The 23,461-nt window shown below is 48.7% G+C and overlaps 1 protein-coding gene across 3 annotated transcripts in view; it reads left to right on the top strand.

The window, feature by feature from the left end:
• The window catches only part of PCTP (phosphatidylcholine transfer protein), a 126,827-nt gene that overhangs the window by 89,525 nt on the left and 13,841 nt on the right, over positions 1 to 23,461 (top strand). Inside the window, exon 6 of one of the 3 annotated variants that reach the window (XR_012754261.1) lies at positions 16,728 to 16,900. The exons of the other annotated variants lie outside the window; for them this stretch is intronic. The gene's annotated coding sequence lies outside the window, so the exon portion shown is untranslated. The remainder of the gene's footprint in view (positions 1 to 16,727; positions 16,901 to 23,461) is intronic. 3 annotated transcript variants of the gene reach the window in all.

The following is a 23,461-nucleotide window of genomic DNA, read 5'->3' as shown; positions in this document are numbered from 1 at the left end:
TTATAATTTATTGAGATGCACTTGTATTTTAATGATAATAATAACAAACATGTTTCCAGTACGTACTGAAAACACAGACGTGTGAAGGGGGCCTAAGAGGGAAAGCACTTTTAAAACCTCAGAGCTTCTCAAACAGATACATACTCTTGAATTGGTTCATAAAAAGAATTCACTCTCCTTCAATATTAGCGAATAAACAAAATGTAGAGAAGATCTTAGATCCAGTCTCAGTTAAAAATTTCTGATATATAGAGACCAGTTCAAGAAAGTTCTATACAATTATTCAGATGAATGTCCCCTGCCACCACTCCTAAATCTGTGCAATCAAACGTCCTATATTTCTCAGTTACAACAGCAGGGAGGAAGGAAAACATAATTCTGTTGAAAATTTAACATATAATGAAAAAGTGTTATTCTAAGCTATGAAACATCCAATGGAAATTCTCTGGCTTAGCTCTCTAGATATTGCAAAACTGTATTGATAAGTGTATAGCTGATACAGCTCTCCTTATGATTGATGCGGAAGATATTACACAATTAAGGCCGCTTTACACGTTACGATTTATTTGACGATATGTCGTCGGGGTCACGGTTTCCGTCATCGTTAGCGACGTCGTTGTGTGTGACACCTACGTACGACTCCGAACGATCGCAAATAGGGTGAAAATCGTTGATCGTTGACACGTCGTTCAGTTTCAAAATATTATTTGTCGTTTGGAATGGAGCAGACATATTGCTACGTTTGACACCTTGCCAATGATGAACAATATCCACACGACCGCCTTGGTCAAATAATATATCGCTGAACGATGGAGCGTCGTTTGTGAGATGTGTACATGTGACCGCTACATAACGACCTATGAGCGATCTCGGCAAATCGCAACAACGATCTGGGTGTGTCACATCGCTAACGAGATCGCTAGTGATATCGTGTGTAAAGCAGCCTTTAGAGAATCAATTCTCTGAGGAGATGCACTGCTAATAAAAATACCCCAAGAGTCCTGATGGCTTCTCACTAATGTTCTACAAATCATTGAGAGAACAACTTACTCCATTTCTCACTAGTGTTCAATACTGTTTCTGATTCTATCTCCTTCGCTTCACAATCCCTTAAAGCTCATAGCCCTGTAATCCCAAAGCCGGCGAAAATATTCACCCCTAGTCTCTAATTACAGGCCAATGTCATTGTTAAATATTGATACCAAATTATATTTTGCAAATTGCCATGTTGATTACGTCGAAAGGACTCATCTGGTCTTATATAAGATCCGGTGATGCAAATCGGCACACTATCCTCTGGGAGCAGTTCAGTAACAGTTGACCTAGGAAGGATAGCTTAAGTTAGAGCAGACATATAGGCAGTGTTTAATTGGTATTGCAGTAATTGTATGCCACTGTTGCACCATTAAAACAAAAGTCCTTTTTAGGACTACATACTGTCCTTTCCAAAGTAAAACTGCTGTTACCTGCATTCAGCGTAGAGATAGCAGGTGAAGGAGGGATAGTTTTGGATTAGAGGCATATACGCAGTGTTTATTGCCTTAAGCGGGCTTTACACGCTGCGACATCGCTAATGCGGAGTCGTTGGGGTCACGGATTTTGTGACGCACATCCGGCCGCATTAGCGATGCCGTTGCGTGTGACACCGATAAGCGATTTTGCATCGTTGCAAAAATGTGCAAAATCGCTAATCGGCGACATGGGGGTCCATTCTTAAAAATCGTTACTGCAGCAGTAACCAAGTTGTTCCTCGTTCCTGCGGCAGCACACATCGCTGCGTATGACGCCGCAGGAACGAGGAAGCTCCCCTTACCTGCCTCCCGGCCGCTATGAGGAAGGAAGGAGGTGGGCGGGATGTTACGTCCCGCTCATCTCCGCCCCTCCGCTGCTATTGGGCGGCGGTTCAGTGACGCTTCAGTGACATCGCTGTGACGGCGCACGGACCGCCCCCTTAGAAAGGAGGCGGTTCGCCCGTCACAGCGACGTCGCCGGACAGGTAAGTATGTGTGATGGCTGTTGTGCGGCACGGGCAGCGATTTGCCCGTGTCGCGCAACAGATGGGGGTGGGTACCCACACTAGCGATATCGGGACCGTTAGGGTATTTTAGCCTTTAGGGTATGAGCACACGATCAATGTTTGTTCAGGCTTTCACGCAGCTGAATTTCCGCATAAATATCAGTCCTCTGCCCACTTGTGTTTTTCCATGTTTTTTATTTTTTTATGCGTTTTTGCTAGATAAGTTTTCATCTCAATAAATTTGGTTGGAAGACATGAAACACATTGATTGTTACATCTAAGTGATTAAATGTCCAAAATTGCATCCCACTATTCCCACATGATCAGAATGATTTACAACATACAGCAAGAAGTGCGCCTTGCAGACGGCATACTATTCATGTGCGTCACTTTGCTCCAAGGGGTTAAAAAGAACAAGTATGAAAATTAAGTTAAATTACTGTAAGAAGGCTGTGTTTTATATGCACAGCTGATAGCTGACTGGAAAAATGAATAATTATTGGATTGCATCTGTTCAGGTACAGTACGTGATCAGATCTGATTACTTGATGTTCCTTTCCTTATGTAAATGTCCTGTTCAAAAATATTAAATCACCCGATGCTTCTAAGGTTGAGATAAGTCATCACTGTGTGATACTTAGATTACACATTTTTTGCCCAGATATTACTTCAACAGCAAAATGGTTTTTATGAATTTTGACGCTCCTGGTGGAGCTTTCTTTGGGAATTAAGTAATTCTTCTCCACGTAAATCTATCTCTAGAAGTTCCAACATGAAAGAACTTGTATGAGACTAGATAAAAGGATCTGTTGATTCCTCATGCAGTGCCACTCATCTTCATAGGTTGCTGTAAATCTGGAATTACAGCGCAGCATTATTCAAATATATGACATCGAGTTGCAGTAGAAGACACAGCCCATAGACAAGAGTGGCACAAACGCCTTTTATTTCTATACTTATGGTGTCCATTTGTATGACTTCAGTTTTCGCCTCTGTAGAGGGGACGGGGTAGGCAGTAGTGACTGTGTATTCAGGGGTTACCAGGCCGCGGCGCAGCCGGCGGTCAACCCCTTGCCTCCCAGTCTGTGCTCCACTTAAAGGATGACTTCAGCCAGTTCATTCACTTCACGTTCACCTGGAGGCAATAAAGCACACTTCAGGACATTCTCTTTAAACAACAACAGTTTACTTCTTTTCTTTGCCGCAGTTACAAAATCTGTTTCCACAACTTCATTTTTTTCCTTTACAACCACCGTCTTCACCTTCTCTATATGGGCACCGTCGCCGGTCCAGCTGGGGTTCCTTCCACCCTCCTTCTCAATATGCAATTTAGCAGCTGACTGCTTTCCTGGCACCTGGGCTCCATAGGACACCTCTTGGCCCCCCATCCCTCTGTCTGACGTCCCGCTCGCACAAGCAGAATCAAAACGCCTCTTAGGCCGCTCCATCCCACCCACAGGGACTGCTAACACACTGCATAGGCCATGCATGACAACACTCCTCCGCTCATGCTTAGGCTAGGACCAAAACATACCCTACTCCTGAGGGCACAACTGACCTTCAGTGTCGCAGAGGGGTTCTTTGGGTATTTTTCTTCCATGAAATGGATGCCTCTCCGACTGACCGACTAAACCTGCTTCTGGGACGCAGTTCCACAGTCCTCTATGTGCATGACCCCTTGTGTCGGTGATCCTGGGATGACCCTTAAGATCCGTAATTTTGTCTGTATGTTTGGGGCTTTCTTTATCTGCTTCTTCTCCTGGGGACTCTCCTCCTCCTCTTCCCTCACACTGCTCTTTTTATAGGGTCTTGTCCTCCTTTTTTAACTCCTGCACTACATTTGTCTTTGCTCGGCTACATCTGACCATCTACCTCAGTTGAATCAGAGTGGAGATGGTCAGATATAGCAGAGCAGAGACTCTCTGAGGTAGTAGAACAGAGATGGTCAGAGTCGCTAAATCTGGCTCTGCTTTGCTACATCTGACCATCTTACTCAGATGTAGTAAACCTGAAATGTTAGATTTAGCATAACAGAGACAGTCAGATGTAGCAGAGCAGAGACAGATGTTGGTAATGGTACTATTATGTTAGCTCAATAAAATGTAATGTGGTTACTATATGGCAATATTATGCTTGGTCTATATGGCTGTATTCACACGATCGTATGGCGTCCGATCTGAGTGCATTTGATGTGATATGCTAATGACCCTCAGCTCCCACTGTGCTGCCAGCATGAGCTGAGTGTCATCCAACTGTGATCCGATCCTGCGATCGAATCACAGCTGCGGAGGAGAGGGCTCGAGCTGCGGAGGCGAGGGAAGGATTAATCTCCCTATCTCCTCCATTTTCAGCTGATGTGATTATCGCACTGCACTCGGATGTCATCCGACTGCAGTCCAATGTTTCACTCACACCCATAGAGTTGTATGGGTCTAAGTGACACGTCTCTCACTGACAATCGCAATATGCTGCGACTTTTTGCTCATCCAGAATTTGGATTGTAAAAAGCTGACCATCTGCTCCAACTCATTGAATAATATTAGTCCGAGTACAGTGCAAGAGTTTCTCACATTGCACTTGTCCGAGTCATATGCTCATGTGAGCGTACCCTATAATGCAATCTTGTTACAATATGGCAGTATGCTCGGTCTATATAATTCAATTTCGGCTCTTTTCTGTTACATCTGACCATCTCTGCTCTGCTACACCTGAGTGAGACGTTCTCTCGCTCCCTCTCCCCCTCTTCTTCACCAAATCCACTTGTTGGGGGTTTGCTTGGCTTCTCTATAGACTTAAACTGTGCTCGTTACTCGAGACGAGCACCCGAGCAGTCCCACATACTTGTTTCAAGTAATGACCACCTAAGCAGTTTATAGGTCACTAATAAGAGGTGTGTGCATCTTAATGACTTTGGGGTATATTTTAGCTCACATCACCACAAAAAAAAAATGGACCCCAGTTAGGGAATCATCTTTGTCCATAATTTCTGCTGCCCTTTATGGCTTTTCAAAGCAATATACGGCAGAATTCTCTCATAATTTCTTTGATCAATCTGGTCCATACTCTATGAATCTCCTTTAAAAATACAGAGAGGTGCCACCTATGAAATAACGACTTTCTTGCATAGTCACTGAAGCGGTAAACTTGTAATTTTCTGAGGTCATACATAATAATGTGTTACTGTATTAAAGGTTTATCTGTGCAAAGGTGTGATGCACAATTAATGCTGTGTCATTGCTGAATATTACAGAGATACCTATTTTTTACCCCTAGAAAGGTCAGTTTAAATATGATTCAGATTATTTTCTGCATGGTGTAAAGTAAACCTCTGAATAAAAGATTATTGTCCAGATGTTCTTGCCTCAGATGAACTTCATTGTCTGGTTTCTGACTTCCTGGTAAATGATCTTGTTATTAAAAAAATGGACATACACAATATGCAGATCAGAAAATCTATCCCCTGCCAGAATCTGTGACAAAGCAAAAAGTAAGCGTTTAATTCTTTAACCCCTTAACCATTGAGTTACTTTGTAAGTTAAAGGGAACCTGTCAGGTGCAATATGCACCCAGAACCACGAGCAGTTCTAGGTCCATATTACTAATCCCTGCCTAACCATCCCTGTATACACTAACATAGATAAAGGGATCTTTAAAAAAAGTATTTCTAAAGATTATTTATTATATGCTAATGAGTGAGGGGACTAGTCCCAAGGGTGTTTCTCCCCTTACCTAGTCGGCCCACATAGCATGCTAGCACGTACTAACATGCTAATAAATACGCAGCAATGCCGAACATACTTCACTGTTCATGGCGGCCGGCGGAGGATGGATGTGCAGTGCGCATGATCCGGAGTACCGAGACTTCCGATGATGTGCACTAAATTGATGCCGGATGTGAACTTTCCGACTTCAGTGAGGTGTAGTGCGCATGACCGGATGTGCTGAGGACTCCGGACCATGCACAGTGCACATGCCATCCTCCATCAGCCGCTATGAACAGTGAGGTACGTGCGGCGTCGCCGCATATTTATTAGCATGTTAGTACACCCACATGGGGGTGCTACCATGCTATTGCAGCACCCTGGGATATGCTACCCCAGTGATCTGCAGGATTCTAAGGCTTTCTGGAACACCCTATGCTGACAACCCACACCTCACACACAGGTAAAGGCTCATTCCCTGAGACCTGGGCGTAGCATATAGAGGGATAACAGTGGTCAGGTGTGAGAACCAATCCCTTAGCTGTTAGCCTGGGAAAGGGGTGTGGCTTGTGGGAAGCAACAGGTGTTGCTAGGCAGAGTTGGCAGAGAGGAAAAACGACAGTTGAAGGAGTGACAGTTGAAAGGAGCCAGAGAGTGAGAGGGGTGTGAGGATTGTGAGGAGACCCCCAAAAGGCGACTAGGAGGTAGTAGCCTGAGGGTATACAGATCCCAGGCACTACGCATGAGGGGGTACTGGACCCCAGAGTAGACGACAGCTGCAGGCGATCTGCTAATCCAGCCATGCGTGGTGACTTCCAGGGTACCACACCACCCATAGGCTCAGGGACACAGCCTCATATATAGGACCCGGGAGAGGACACAGAGAAGTAGCCTACCCCACAAGGGACCGCGAGGCCTGTCATACTGGGATAAACAAAGGAGCGGAGCGCCGCAGGTCACCAACAGCTTCCGGCAAGGGGACCATCAGCTCTGCATGTGCACAGAGGGCTCAACTGGGACTCACGTCAGCACAGGGACAAAGTCGGTTGACCAGCCGTGCCAAACTGCACTTGCAACATCTAGTGAGTAAATGACCAGTTAATCTGCAAGAACTGTGTCGTGTTTATTACTGGCGCAATACAAGGCGCAGCACACCTACATGAGACTTAAGCCCCTACTAGCGGAGGGTGCGAACACACTTGCTGCTATACCATCTGTCCCTAAAACCACAGCAGCGGCGGGACATCTTATTACCGCAACCCGCCAGTGGCGTCACAAGTGACATACAAAATAACCCTGTTATCGAGCGCCTCCCAGGTAACGGAACTGGGCACGGCCACCTGTGACGATGATCCCCATTATCCACCACCTGGAACCGAGTATCCCAAGGACCTGGGGTGTGGCAGCGCTCTACAAATTGGCGTCACGAACAGGATCCAAACTAGGCCCAGCAACCCTGGGTGCAGTGTGCCTTAAACCGTTTAAAATTGTATATAGACTTTTGTCGCCATTTTGCCTCAGTAAAAACTACTGCGCCATCACTCTGGCTGTAAAAGAGCGCAAAGTTTGAAAAAGTGCGCAGGAAAACCTGACTCCGCCCCCCCCCCCACAGGGAATCTGCAGAGAAGCCAAACACCGAGTAGTAGCCTGACTTCAGGAGCTCCTGAACCTCTCGGGATCCCCATAGAGAAGGTTGCTGAAATTAACCAAGGGGGACTAAAATGGAAGCGCAAGAGAACGGAGACGCTGCCGGACTGAGTCGGAGCGCAGACGCTGCGGCGGTGGCACCGATCATGCCGCTCATGCTACCCTACCTCCCAGGCGCGACCTGTATGCCCCAGTACAGTGGCAAATCGGATACCTTAGCCGGATTCAAAAAGAAAATAACTACTTCAATGGCCATGTATCCCTTAACCGGCAAGCAAAGGGCGTCCATTATCCTGGGTCAGCTTAAAGGGGCAGCGGAGCTAGAAGCAGAAACTTGGTCAGACGCTGAACGCGAGTCAGTAACCACCATCTTTGACAAATTGAAACTTGCATTTGAGACCCGCACTGAGACGGAACTGCGGTTGGAGTTCTACAACTGCAGGCAGAAACCGCAGGATAACATCAGGGACTATGCCCTGAGACTCCAAGCAGCAATAAGGACATTAAAACATGTTGATCCTCTCAGTGCCAGAGAGGAAAACCGGATGCTAACAGAGCAGTTCATACAGGGCCTGTAGTCATCAGAGGACCGCAAGCAACTGCGCCTGTGGTCCCTTGAACATGCTGATGTGGACTTTGCAACTCTAAAAGACCGGGCTATCAAGGCGTTGCAGCCCCCGGCAACCTCAGACGCTACCCTGACGGTGCTACCTGCCAGTGTCCCTTCCTTGGAAGTGGAACCTGCCTCCTCTACTCCAGCAAAGGCCAACGGGCAGGTTGCGCCCCCTAGTGCACTGAAGGACCTGCGTTCCCAAGTGCAGCAACTCAGCGAGAACGTAGCAAAGATCCTCAAAGTCATGCAGCTTGGTCCAGAGCCCAAGCCACCAGACCGTATCCTGCTTGCTGACTGCACTGAGGACGTCCCGTGGATGAGGAACTGGAGGAGTCCCCCACTGCGGCATTACGGTAAAACAGGCCATCTTGCAAGAAGGTGTCCTTTAAAAATATGCAACCCCTGGGGCCAAGGGCCAATCCCCAGGTATAAATCGACAAGGCCCAATGGAATGGCATGACCAGTATGTGGGAGGACGTCCGATTTTGTCCATTACCTTGGACGGGATCCCCACTTCTGCATTGTTGGACACCGGTTCACAGGTAACCACCATTCCCTATGAGCTGTACTGCCGATTCTGGTGTGATGAAGAACTCATCCGACCTGATCCAAGCCTCACCATATATGCTGTAAACGGGTTACCAGTAGAACAGATAGGATTTAAAGAAGTAACCATAAAGGTGGGGAGGGTGGAGCTTAGGGGTCAGGGATTGATTGTTGTTAAAACTGATGCAAATGATAGAAATCCCCATGTGATCCTAGGTACCAATGTCATCGAAAATTGTTTGGAAGAAGTATTGTTCTTGCTGCAACAGATCGTCAAGACTGCCGATGCCAGGCAGCAGAGGGTGCTGCAGAAGGAGATTAAAGTCCTCTTGCTAAAACAACAAGTAAACCAGTCTGGTGGAGAACTGGGTAGTGTGCGAGTAATGGATTCTAACCCCATTGTGTTACCTTCAAGAAGTGAAATGATGGTGTGGTGTCGGGCATCCATAGGTCCTAGAGGGCGAGATTACCAGGCAGTGGTAGAGCCCGTGTACTCAGGGGACTGGTCCACAATCCTGACAGCCAGAGGGGTAGTCAATGTACACAAAGGGAGAGTTCCTGTACGTATATTAAATTGTGGGGACGAGGAAGCCAAATTGCCCAGGTACGCTACCATTGGTAAATTGTTTACCGTCACTGAAAATTCCATTCAAGCAGCAGAACCACTTCCCCCAACAGACCTGGCAGATGAGCAATTAGCAAACTGGTGCCAGGAACTCCATGTTGGTACCGACTCCACGCCTTCTTACCAGAAGCAAGGAGTATACCGGGTTGTGCAGGAATATGAACCAGTCTTCAGTAAGCATCCATTGGATTTTGGGAGAATTAAAGGGGTACAACACCATATCCCCACTGGGAACCATCCTCCCATCAGAGAGCGATACAGACCTGTACCACCAAAACACTATCAGAGGGCCAAAGAAATGCTACATGACATGAAGGAGGCTGGGGTTATTCGAGATAGTTGTAGCCCTTGGGCAGCTCCACTAGTCTTAGTGAGAAAAAAAGATGGCACCATGCGGATGTGTGTGGATTACAGGCAGATAAATCGCATTACACATAAAGATGCTTACCCATTACCCCGCATAGAAGAGTCACTAGCTGCACTCAAGACTGCTAACTAATTTTCTACCTTAGACCTTACTAGTGGGTATTGGCAGGTCTCTGTAGCAGAGGAAGACCAGGAGAAGACTGCGTTTGCCACCCCGATGGGCCTGTGCGAGTTCAACAGTATGCCGTTTGGACTCTGTAACGCACCTGGAACCTTCCAGCGCCTGATGGACTGTTGTCTGGGCCATCTGAACTTTGAAACTGTACTACTCTATTTAGATGACGTCATTGTGTTCTCCAAGTCCTACGAAGACCATCTGGAACATCTGGCAGCGGTGTTTGAAGCACTATCCAAGTACGGCATGAAGCTGAAACCATCCAAGTGCCATCTCCTTAAACCCAAGGTTCAGTTTCTGGGAGACGTAGTCAGTGCTGAGGGAGTCCCGAAAGATCCAGACAAGATAACAGTCATCAAGACCTGGCCAAGACCAACTACTATCAAAGAGGTACGTTAGTTCCTGGGCCTGGTAGGATACTACCGAAGATTCATCAAAGGTTACACCAAGATGGCTGCCCCCTTTCAAGACCTCCTGGTTGGTCAACCCAAGAAAGGCAAGAAGTCTGATCCTCCATTCGAATGGGGCGAAAAAGAAGAAAGTTCCTTCAAACAAATGAAGTGGGCTCTGACGGGGAAAGAAATTCTTGCTAATCCAGACTACAACTTACCCTTTGTACTGCACACAGATGCCAGCAACGTGGGATTAGGAGCAGTGTTGTCACAGGTCCAGAATGGGAGAGAGCGAGTAATTTCCTACGCTAGCAGGAAGCTTCGGCCTACTGAGAGAAATCCGGAAATTTACAGCTCCTTCAAGTTGGAGTTGCTGGCCATGGTCTGGGCTATCACTGAGAGGTTCAAGCACTATCTAGCAGCCACTAAGTTTACAGTCTTCACTGACAATAATCCTCTTACCCATCTAGATACAGCAAAGATGGGCGCATTAGAACAACGCTGGGCAGCTCGGTTATCCAACTATAGGTACCTTCACACATAACGACTTACCTGCGATCCCAAAAACGATGCGACCTGATAGGGATCGCAGGTAAGTCGCTGGGAGGTCGCAGGTGAGATGTCACACAGTGAGATCTTACCAGCGATGCAGAACAATACAGATCGCAGTAGCGACCTGTATAACGATCTCAGCAGTCACTGTGATCCTGTTACACAGTGTCAAACACAGCGATGTGTCCTGCCCAGCAGGACATCGCCTTTGAAGAAAATGGTCTGGACCATTCTGCAACGACCGGCGACCTCACAGCAGGGGCCTGATCGCTGGTAGGTGTCACACATAACGAGATCGCTAACGGGATCGCAACTGCGTCACCAAAACGGTGACTCAGCTGCGATCTCGCTAGCGATCTCATTATGTGTGACAGTACCTTATGACTTTACCATCAAGTACAGAGCTGGACGTAAGAACGCAAATGCAGATGCGCTGTCAAGAATGCCCCATTTGCAAGAAAAGGGAGAAGACATAGATGAGCTAGAAGAAATAGAGTTACCTGCCTTCCATCGCAAGAGAACATGCCAATGTCAACAAACTGGTTCTAGACCAAAAGAGACAACCTTGAAACCCTTATCACATTTTAGTTGGAAAGAGACACAGGACAGTGATCCCGCTGTCAGCCTAATCAAGAGACTGGTAAGCCAAACCGATTCTCGTCTTGTATCAGAGGCTCCACAAGAAGCCCAACATCTGTGGAAGAACAGAAATAAGTTGTTTATCCACCGGGGAACACTCTGTAGACGATTCATCAATCCAAAAACTCGCAAGATGAGGTGGCAAGTGATAATACCAAAAAGAGACGTCCCAATAGTGTTAGAAGCGTACCACAATGTCGCAGGACACTTCGGTTGGAAGAAACTTGAGATATTACTCCGTGAAAAATTCTACTGGGTTGGAATGAGATCTTCTATCGAAAACTGGTGTAGAAATTGGGACTCACATCAGCACAGGGACAAAGGAAAGTCGGTTGACCAGCCGTGCCAAACTGCACTTGCAACATCCAGTGAGTAAATTTCCAGTTAATCTGCAAGAACTGTGTCATGTTTATTACTGGCGCAACACAAGGCGCAGCACACCTACATGGGACTTAAGCCCCTACTGGCGGAGGGTGCGAACACACTTGCTGCTATACCATCTGTCCCTAAAACCACAGCAGCGGCGGGACATCTTATTACCGCAACCCGCCAGTGGCGTCACAAGTGGCATACAAAATAACCCTGTTATCGAGCGCCTCCCAGGTAACGGAACCGGGCACGGCCACCTGAGACGATGATCCCCATTATCCACCACCTGGAACCGAGTATCCCAAGGACCTGGGGTGTGGCAGCGCTCTACAAATTGGCGTCACGAACAGGATCCAAACTAGGCCCAGCAACCCTGGGTGCAGTGTGCCTTAAACCGTTTAAAATTGTATATAGACTTTTGTCGCCATTTTGCCTCAGTAATAACTACTGCGCCATCACTCTGGCTGTAAAAGAGCGCAAAGTTTGAAAAAGTGCGCAGGAAAACCTGACTCCGCCTCCCCACAGGGAATCTGCAGAGAAGCCAAACACCGAGCAGTAGCCTGACTTCAGGAGCTCCTGAACCTCTCGGGATCCCCATAGAGAAGGTTGCTGAAATTAACCAAGGGGGACTAAAATGGAAGGGCAAGAGAACGGAGACGCTGCCGGACTGAGTCGGAGCGCAGACGCTACGGCGGTGGCACCGATCATGCCGCTCATGCTACCCTACCTCCCAGGCGCGACCTGGATGCCCCAGTACAATGGCAAATCGGATACCTTAGCCGGATTCAAAAAGAAAATAACTACTTCAATGGCCATGTATCCCTTAACCGGCAAGCAAAGGGCGTCCATTATCCTGGGTCAGCTTAAAGGGGCAGCGGAGCTAGAAGCAGAAACTTGGTCAGACGCTGAACGCGAGTCAGTAACCACCATCTTTGACAAATTGAAACTTGCATTTGAGACCCGCACTGAGGCGGAACTGCGGTTGGAGTTCTACAACTGCAGGCAGAAACCGCAGGATAACATCAGGGACTATGCCCTGAGACTCCAAGCAGCAATAAGGACATTAAAACATGTTGATCCTCTCAGTGCCAGAGAGGAAAACCGGATGCTAACAGAGCAGTTCATACAGGGCCTGTTGTCATCAGAGGACCGCAAGCAACTGCGCCTGTGGTCCCTTGAACATGCTGATGTGGACTTTGCAACTCTAAAAGACCGGGCTATCAAGGCGTTGCAGCCCCCGGCAACCTCAGACTCTACCCTGACGGTGCTACCTGCCAGTGTCCCTTCCTTGGAAGTGGAACCTGCCTCCTCTACTCCAGCAAAGGCCAATGGGCAGGTTGCACCCCCTAGTGCACTAGAGGACCTGCGTTCCCAAGTGCAGAGACTCAGCGAGGACGTAGCAAAGATCCTCAAAGTCATGCAGCTTGGTCCAGAGCCCAAGCCACCAGACCGTATCCTGCTTGCTGACTGCCCTGAGGACGTCCCGTGGATGAGGAACCGGAGGAGTCCCCCACTGCGAGGAAAACCCACCGATCGCTATTGTTCTTCAGAACAACCCATCTGCCGGCATTGCGGTAAAACAGGCCATCTTGCAAGAAGGTGTCCTTTAAAAATATGCAACCCCTGGGGCCAAGGGCCAATCCCCAGGTATAAATTGACAAGGCCCAATGGAATGGCATGACCAGTATGTGGGAGGACGTCCGATTTTGTCCATTACCTTGGACGGGATCCCCACTTCTGCATTGTTGGACACCGGTTCACAGGTAACCACAATTCCCTATGAGCTGTACTGCCGATTCTAGTGTGATGAAGAACTCATCCGACCTGATCCAAGCCTCACCATATATGCTGTAAACGGGTTACCAGTAGAGCAGATAGGATTTAAAGAAGTAATCATAAAGGTGGGGAGGGTGGAGCTTAGGGGTCAGGGACTGATTGTTGTTAAAACTGATGCAAATGATAGAAATCCCCATGTGATCCTAGGTACCAATGTCATCGAAAATTGTTTGGAAGAAGTATTGTTCTTGCTGCAACAGATCGTCAAGACTGCCAATGCCAGGCAGCAGAGGGTGCTGCAGAAGGAGATTAAAGTCCTCTTGCTAAAACAACAAGTAAACCAGTCTGGTGGAGAACTAGTAGTGTGCGGGTAATGGATTCTAACCCCATTGTGTTACCTTCAAGAAGTGAAATGATGGTGTGGTGTGGGGCATCCATAGGTCCTAGAGGGCGAGATTACCAGGCAGTGGTAGAGCCCGTGTACTCAGGGGACTGGTCCACAATCCTGACAGCCAGGGGGGTAGTCAATGTACACAAAGGGAGAGTTCCTGTACGTATATTAAATTGTGGGGACGAGGAAGCCAAATTGCCCAGGTACGCTACCATTGGTAAATTGTTTACCGTCACTGAAAATGCCATTCAAGCAGCAGAACCACTTCCCCCAACAGACCTGGCAGATGAGCAATTAGCAAACTGGTGTCAGGAACTCCATGTTGGTACCGACTCCACGCCTTCTTACCAGAAGCAAGGAGTATACCGGGTTGTGCAGGAATATGAACCAGTCTTCAGTAAGCATCCATTGGATTTTGGGAGAATTAAAGGGGTACAACACCATATCCCCACTGGGAACCATCCTCCCATCAGAGAGCGATACAGACCTGTACCACCAAAACACTATCAGAGGGCCAAAGAAATGCTACATGACATGAAGGAGGCTGGGGTTATTCAAGATAGTTGTAGCCCCAAGGCGCAGCACACCTACATGGGACTTAAGCCCCTACTGGCGGAGGGTACGAACACACTTGCTGCTATACCATCTGTCCCTAAAACCACAGCAGCGGCGGGACATCTTATTACCGCAACCCGCCAGTGGCGTCACAAGTGACATACAAAATAACCCTGTTATCGAGCGCCTCCCAGGTAACGGAATCGGGCACAGCCACCTGTGACGGTGATCCCCATTATCCACCACCCGTAACCGAGTATCCCAAGGGCCTGGGGTGTGGCAGTGCTCTACACTATGTGAGCCCACTAGCTAAGGGGAGAAAAGCCCTTGGGACTAGATCCCGTGCTCATTAGCATATAATACACAATCTTTAGAAATACTTTTTCTAAAGATCTGTTTATCTATGCTAGTGTATACAGGGACTGCTAGGCAAGGATTAGCAATATTCACCCAGAACTGCTCGTGAGTCGGGGTGCATATTGGACCTGACAGGTTCCCTTTAATGACGAAACTTCATTTTATAACTCTGACCAACATCACTTTACAAGGCAATAACTCTGGAATGCTTCAACATATCCTGGTGATTCTGAGAGTGTTTTTTTGTGACATGTTGTGACGCCCTGGCCTATCAGGTCGTCACAGGGGTGCCGTGCAATGGGCCCTTCTGCATGGTACCCGCTCCTCCTTGGTTATGGGTCCTGTCAATTTGGTGTTGCTACCAACAGGTGTACATAAATCCTGAGGAACACTCTGCACCACACCCACCAAACACCCATTGGGCAGCCTGAGGGGAATAGGGCCACCCAGATGGAGGGATGGAAGAGGGAGGGCAGAGATGTCAGTAGAGAGTAGTAGTTGAGCAGTGAGACAGCGGTGACAGGACAGGTCACGCTGTGGAGCTGGACTCCTGTACCCATCCCAGGTGCCAGACGTTGGCCTGGACAGAAGGAGCTGGAACCCCGGTCGCGGGGTGTAGTGACAGGGAGTACGGTGCTGCTACAGAGAGCAGGCCGGCTGCCTTGTGCTACAACCGGACAGGGGCCAGGGCACGACGGGGTACGCAGACCCTAGGCTGGGAAGAAGCTTCACACAGCCCAGTAATTCACCACACGGGAACGGTGTCTTCAGGATCCGTTCCCCACCCACTCCAGAATCGGGGTACTAGCGCAACAAGGGGGATAGGATTTCCCAAAATCGTCCAGAAAATCCCAAGCGTGAACCCTGAGAGCAGGCTCACCTTGCTAGCCACGCAGGTGAGCGGGACCCGAGTAGTCTTAGGCGAAGCGGATCCACCAAGTTACACACAGTGCCAAGGGACAAGGCTTCAGACCAACCAGCAACACCAAAGGGTCACGGACCCAGCGTGCTCGACCAACGGAGACGGAGCATTCAAGAGTTTGATTTATCTGGTGTCAGCGTCAGTGACTTTGGACTGTGTGAGTACCCGATATCTCTTCACCCCCGACGGGTTCCCCACTCCATCCATCACCGGGCCCCGGGACACCAAACCCCCTACCCACTGAGGGGTTAAACATCCTGCTGCTTCAACATCGTCACCGGGCTCCCCAACAGCAGCGGTGGTCTCTCACATTACCACGCACCATGGGTGGCGTCATGAACATTATCCCATTCACCACCCAAAACATTCTTCCTTTTTATTCCGAGGTAGCCGCGCGACCCCGCCTCGGATCCGGAGACCCCTCGAGCCACTGTGGATCCGGGTCTGAGCAGCCCGTCGGCTGTCGCGGGGGCGGCACATTGTACTTCATGATAGTGCTAAATTTTGGTAGATATTTGCATTTATTTAAATATCAAAAATTTTCCAACATTTCACAATTTTCAAACTTTGAATTTTTATGCCCTTAAACCTGATAGTTATACCAGAGAAAACAGTTAATAACATTTCCCACATTACTATTTTACATCAGCATCACTTTTCAACCATATTTTTTTGTAAGGAATTTAAAAGGGTTAAAATTTTAACACTAATTTCTCATTTTCCCAACCAAATTTACAAAACCATTTTTTTTAGGGACCACGTCACATTTGAAGTGACTTTGAGAGGCATAGGTGACAGAAAATACCCAAAAGTGGCACCATTCTAAAAACTGCACCCCTCACACTGCTCAAAACATCATCTAACAAGTTAACTAATCCTTCCAGTGCTTCAGAGGAACTAAAGCAATGTGAAAAGAAGAAATAAAAATTTTACTTTTTCCCACAAAAATGACACTTTAGCTCCAAATGTTGCATTTTCACAAGGGTTAAAAGATAAAATAGACCATACAATTTATTGTGTAATTTCTTCTGAGCATGATAATACCCCATATGTGATGGAAAACTACTGTTTCTGCCCAATACAGACCTCGGAAGAGAAGGAACGCCATTTGACTTTTGGAATGTGAAATTGGCTGGAATTGTAAGCAGATGACATGTTGCATTTGGAGAGCCCCTGAAGTGCCTAAACAGTGTAAACTTCACACAATTGACCATATTTTGGAAACTAGACTCCTCAAGGAATTTATCTCAACTTGCGGTGAGCATTTGTGATAATAAAAAATCATTTTTTTCCAACAAAAATATTATTTTAGCCCAAAATTTAGCATTTTCACAAGATTATCAGGATAAATCGCACCATACAGTTTATTGTGCAATTTCTCCTGAGTACGCCAATATCCAATTTGTGGTGGTAACCTACTGTTTGGGCGCACTGCAGTGCTCGGAAGGGAATGAACACTATTTGATTTTTAGAATGCAAAATTGTCTGGTATAGATTGTGGGTGGCATGTTGCGTTTGCAGAGTCGACAAGGTTCTAAAACAGCAGAAACCTGCTAAAGTGACACCATTTTGGAAACTCCACCTCTCAAGGAATTTATGTAGGGGTGTGGTGAGCATTTTGAACCCATTTGTGCTTCACAGAATTTTATCATATTGGGCCACGAAAATCAAATATACATTTTTTTCAACGAAAATTATGCTGACACACAAATTCTTAATTTTTAATTGATGTGACATTTGTATGACACGTACTGAAAAAAATGCTTGATACTTAAATGAATGGTTTGAATGTGTAACATGTGTGAGATGGATAAAAGATAGATAAATTAGATGTGGATAGATATATAGCTCCAAAGCTTGTACAGCTTTGTAGCAAAGTAAATAAATGAAACAAACCGACTGGGCTCTCCTCCATTTTTGATAAACAGCACAGGTAAAGCCAACACCTGTGGGCTGCAACCTTCAGCTGATTGTTGTACCTTGACTTGTTATCAAAAAATTTAAATAATTTAAAAAAATTGCGGAGAATAGCCCCTATTTTTGATAACCAACCAAGATAAAGCAGAAAGCTGGGGGTTGGTATTATCAGGCTTTTTATCGGGCTAGTTATCGGCTCCCTGTGATTTTGTCACAGAGGACATGATGAGAGTGAGAGAGGGAGTGCACTCCCTCCCACAACCTTCTAAATGCCACGATACTGGAATCTAGAGAGTTAATCATCCAGGGGCGATCTGCATGCTGTCCCTTGCTGTTACTGCAGGAGCTTGGCTGTCAGCTAAGCTGAGCTCATACCGTGATGCTCACATTCAGCACTTTTCTGCATGATCATGCTGAGATCGATCAGTCAGATTAACTGATCAATCACAGCGATCTGAGTGCGGGGACTGATATGAGTCACTGCACCTCTTCCCATGCCAGTCAGCTGTAAGTGAAAGCTGTCGGCACGTAATTTTCACTATGTGTTTACATCAAACTCAAAAACACTGCTAAAAGACGCTGTCAAAAATTCTGCAAAAATGCAAAGTGTGAACATAGCCTTAATTGCCCGGCCATTGCTCAGCGTTATTTTCCCATCTCCTATGACTACAGTAGATGACATAGTAAAGGGGTAAATGAAACTTCAAGCGAGGGTAGTCACCGGTAAATGTAATTTTAACATTTTAGTACCTTATCTGGTGTGTTTGTGTTTGTGTGTGTGTGTGTGTGTGTGTGTTTGTGTGTTACATCATGTTTAATTTATAAAGAAGGAACTCAAACTCACAAAGCAATGTAGACAATGCAAGAACTTGCAAAAATTACAAAGAAGAGGGGCTCTGATACACCCTATATTAGACATAAAGGAGGGCCTCAAACACATTCCATTAAAATTGTTCGGTAGTGGGACTGCTATACTCATAAAGGCTATGCAGAAAGTGCAAGGGCTACCAAAAACTAGAAGGAGGTTCTCGGAGAAACTTTGGAAGAGACTCACAAACTAGGAAGTGATAAGCCGGCAGTTCGAGGGCTAGCCAAACTGACTGAGGCATGGCAATACAGCCAGCAACAGACGTACAGGAGACACTCTGCATCTGTCGTGCCCCTGAATACATCAGGGTGCCACAGGGTACTGCAATCCTTAAAAAACCGTCATAAATAATTGTTAAGGGATCATAAACTGTAAACCGTAGAAAAACCCTTTAAAAATTCACTTTTAATTAATTTAGATTAAAATAGATATCCCATATGACAAAACCACACACACATATATATATATATACATATAAATAAATAGAAAAGTGCTGCAGTGCAGAATGGGAGTGGTCAAACACCCTCACACTTCTCCCTACCTAGCCTGCGGAGGTCGGCACCCTAGGTTACGTAATGGCGCCCCCGCTCAAACGTCGGCTTGCCCTCCTCTCCCTTCCCTAAGTTACAAGTGCAGCTAGTCTGGGAGTATAGGAGTGCTCAAAAAGATTTTTCTGCACTGTCAAAATAACACAAAGGTGCAAAGAATTAACTGTCAGGGGTAGAGCCTGTTATCAGTTAGCACATATGTGAGTATGACTCTACGGAAATAGGGTTTTATATCAGAACAGGCTCTATCATGGAAGATGTTGAGGAGGGTTCAGACAAAATCAGTAACCAATTTTCTTGGGGACAAAGTGCAATAGTGCTAAAGTGATTCAATCACTTTATTCCACAGTGAGTAACCTGGTTCCCCTACACCCTGCGCTCCCAAACATCCCACCAAACACCCCAGAGGCTGGAGCTTTCCCTACCTGCGGAGGGACTGACACCTTGCTGCTCCCCACCATCTGCCCCGGTACTCCTTCCAGCAGCAGAGTTACTCCCATTTCCACGACCTGCAGGTGGCATCACGAACGTCTCCCCTGTAAATAATCAAGGATCGGAGTGAGTACCGAGCCCGGGTCCGGACCCCTCGAACCACGACCATCCCAGATCCGAGTACCCCGGTCTGCGCCGGGGCGGAAGACATCCATTTTTGGTTCAGCATGTAAAGGAAATCATCGGATTTTGGACTGAAATGTGGATATTATAATGTTTGAATTTGTTATAATATGATAATGTGTGGTACTTGAATATTGTATAATGTTTAAACTCACCATCTTATGAACATCTAGTAATCTAAGATGGCGCTTGGTACACGTGAACAAACTTTGCAACTCTAAGATATATGCCAAGATAAGATGAGGACTAGAAGACTGCACACCCTGCCACTTACGTATCTGTGCTAAATAACCAATCAGCACACTCATTAAGCTTTAGAAACCAATCATTTTAAGGATTAAAAAGTGACCTATTATGTTGAAGATGTATTTGTGATGCCCTGGCCAGCCAGGTAGTCACAAATGGGGCCCCGCATTACACCTTTCCCTCAAAGGTAACACACAACCAACCCTTAAAACCCTAGTCAGCTCCCTCACGGCTTGATAGACACACCAGGGGGCGGAACCAGGCGGTTGGAAGATGCCCACCTAGGAGTCTTAGATAGCCCAAGGGCAGGAAACAAGTCAAGTCAAGCCAGAAAGGTTGAGAGTTCAAGTTGGAGAGGATTGTGGGCTGGAGCTGTGTGCAGCTCCAGCAGAGGCGAATACCCAAATTGAACAGGTGCCAGGGTAGGAGCCCTGGTGCCTTTGGCTAGGAGGCAGATGGTGGTCTTCATCTGCAGGAGCCGGGAAGATGGCTCGGTGGAACTGAGGTGGACCGGGACAGGGTAGTGGCCCGCTGGTACCGACCCGGTGAACCGACTCGGAAACCGGAGCACAAAGGGGGTAGTCAGACCCTGAAGCTAGGCCCAGATGCTACTGGATTTAATTAATTAACTGATTGCGGCCAGGACAAGAGGTCCTGTCCCACCCAAAGTCCTTAATAAAAGACAACAGCCCAACGCAACGAGGGGGATAAAAGGCCACTGCCACGGCTCAGAGATCCCACGGGCCAGCGTCTGCAGACAAAGGGATCCTTAGGCGACCACAAGTCAAACCGCCTCACCTGCCTCTCATACAGCGGGCCCCGGACACGGAAGGTCGCTTGTCTCAGGCTCTCCTTCTCCCGGATTGTACGGGCCACCATCTCTGCCTTCTTTCTTTCCCTCTCCTCGATTTCCAGGCCCAAAGGTACCGGCTCCCTGTCCCAGTACGGCGCTGCTGCGAGCTCCGGCGCACGGGTCGGGCCCCGCGAGACCTTTTGGACACTGCCCACTACTGGTGACCTGGGCGGAAGGTCCCGCGGTGACTTGGCCTTAGACGCCACCTTACAGCGGCAACCCGGCGCAACCTCAGCCGAGGTGTGGGGAATGGGCACAGGGGCTTTCCTCTGCTGGGCCTTCGGCACGGAGCGGGCTATCGGCTCCGGCTCAGGGAACTTCTCAGGGGACGCCTCCGGTTCAGGCTTCGGGGCTTTCCACGGCAGCACATCCGGTTGACTACGGGCTCCGGCTACAGGTCGGCCCGCCGGGGCGGGCATGCTGGGTATCGCTACCGGTTGCGGTGGTAGCGGGCCTAGTGGCGGGGTCACGGCTTCCGGGACGGGTGGCGAGGGAGGCAGCAGGGTGAGAGGGTTTAGACCGGGTCCCACAGCCGCAATTACCGGCCCTTCAAGGGCATCGGGGCGTGGGTCACTCACCCTCCCTTCCGCAGCTTCCTCCTCGCGTCTCCGCACGGCCGCTATAACCTCCGCCATGTCGGTCTCCCACTCCTCCATGAGGAGCTGCATTTTGACCTGCAGCCTCTGGTAGAGCTGCGCGGTCCGGATCTCCACCCACGCCACGGTTCCAGGCGCGGGGGCTACGTTGCTTCGGGACGGCATCCACATGTTGCTGGCGGCCTCTCCCAGGAACAAGATGGCTGAAGAGTCCTGGCGTCCCTGCCTTTATAGCCGCGGCTACATGCGACCAGTCGCCATTTCGTCCCCCTTAGCCTCTTTTTCGGCTCCTCCTCTATCGGAGCGGGATTTTGGCCTTCGCGCCTCCACTACTCGAGGAGACGCTTGAGCGGGAACTTTTCGCGCCAAAGATGGCGGCTTCTGAAATTTTCTGGCCGGACACCTCCGGCGGTAACAAGGCACACCTCTACCCAACGGCAGAGCGGTAAGATCCTGTTCGTGACGCCAAGTTGTCGCGGGCGGAGGAGGGGACGCTGCGCTCTCCCACTGCTCGGGTCTGGCTGCCGCTGCTGCTGCAGCCTCTGCGGCTCGGTGGCTCGAGCGATGGGCCGGATCCCGGGGACTCGAGCGGCGCTCCTCGCCCGTGAGTGAAAAGGGGTTTGGTTTTGGGGATTTATTGTCCGTGACGCCACCCACGGTTGTGGTGATTGTATGGACACCACCGCTGCTCTGTGTGGGGATCCCGGGAGTGGTGACAGGGAGCAGCAGAGTTGTTAGTTCTCCCCCTCCGTGGGTAGGGGTTGATTGTCCCGGGGCCCAGTGATGGGGTGGTGGATGAGGAATGGCAGGCCAGGTGCGGGGCCTGGTGAGGTGCAGGGTCGCGGGGGCAGCGCTGTGCCGTACGGCACGGTGGTACTCACTCAGCCTGAGACGGTGACACAGTTCTCGGTAAAACACACGGCTGGAAAGACGGTTCCCACGGACGGCTGCTGTTGCTTTTCCCCGGTAGTTAACGGTGACTGTCTCTTTCCCTGCACCTAGTACTTCTGTTGGTTGCGATGGGTTCCCACCGGTAACCCGCTCCCTGACTTGGATATGGGCCGGAGGAGCCCCTCTTTGCCCGCAGGCGCTGGCCCTGAGAAACTGGTGCCTTGGCGGTGTCTCTCTCATACGGTTGGACTGTTGCCTTCAATCGGGACTTAGTTGTTTGGAGACCCGGGGGTCCCCTTCACTGATGGATTTGGCAAATTCACGGCGACTCCAAGCCTTGCCGGGATCCGAAAGGCCCCTGCCAATGGTGCTGGCTTCTCCTTGTGTACCGGGCCGGTACCGCCGGGCCACCACCCATCCACGGTCCTTACGTCACCTCCGATAGGCCACTCCTGCAGACGGTCACCGCCGTCTGCTAACCTTGCTGTCTCTGTCTGGGGCACACACCCGTACGCTCTCAGGCTCTTTAGCTGTCACTTTACTCTTCTCACTTGCTCCTCTACCACTCAACTCCTCTCACTTCCTCCTTCAAAACTAATCTGCCCGTTTTCCCTCCTCCAGGACTGTGAACTCCTCGGTGGGTGGAGACCAACCGCCTGGCTCCACCCCCTGGTGTGGACATCAGCCCCTGGGGAAGGCAACAAGGATTTCTGGTCTAGCTTAGATGTGCCTAACCGAGGTGTAGGGTGTGGTGATGTCATTACCTGTGACCCCTGGCTTGCCCAGGGCGTCACATGTGTGTGTGTGTGTGTGTGTGTGTAATATATATATATATATATATATACACATACACATACACATACACACACACATATATACATATATGTGTGACACCCCACGGAGCTCAAGATAGGAGCTTACCTTCGTACCTTGTATACCCGTCGCCGGGCCAGTGGTTTGTAAAAGTCGTGGCCTGACCCGGTTCCGTGGCCCCGTGGTGCACAATAAAGGGAGGCTAGCAAAAATTGTTCCTGGAGAGGTAGTCACCAATTACGGTGGTGACTGGGGTCCCGGCCTCCTCCGCTGTGGACCCTTTCTCCAACCTTTCCTCCTCCAGGAGTGGAACGGATGATGTCGACCACACCACCTGTGGTGTGCGGCCAAAAATAATGCTTCCGCTGCATGATACCTCGCTGGGGGAGATGTTGGGGGGCAGCCGGGATGATATTGCTCCCCACAGGTGGAGCCCCCCCGGGAGGGAGAACGGGGAACTGGGATCGGCAG

The sequence above is a fragment of the Anomaloglossus baeobatrachus genome, chromosome 5 (genome assembly GCF_048569485.1).
Source record: "Anomaloglossus baeobatrachus isolate aAnoBae1 chromosome 5, aAnoBae1.hap1, whole genome shotgun sequence".
NCBI lineage: Eukaryota > Metazoa > Chordata > Amphibia > Anura > Aromobatidae > Anomaloglossus > Anomaloglossus baeobatrachus.
The sequence above is the reverse complement of the archived record's forward strand: the minus strand, read 5'-3'. Positions and strand labels throughout refer to the sequence as shown.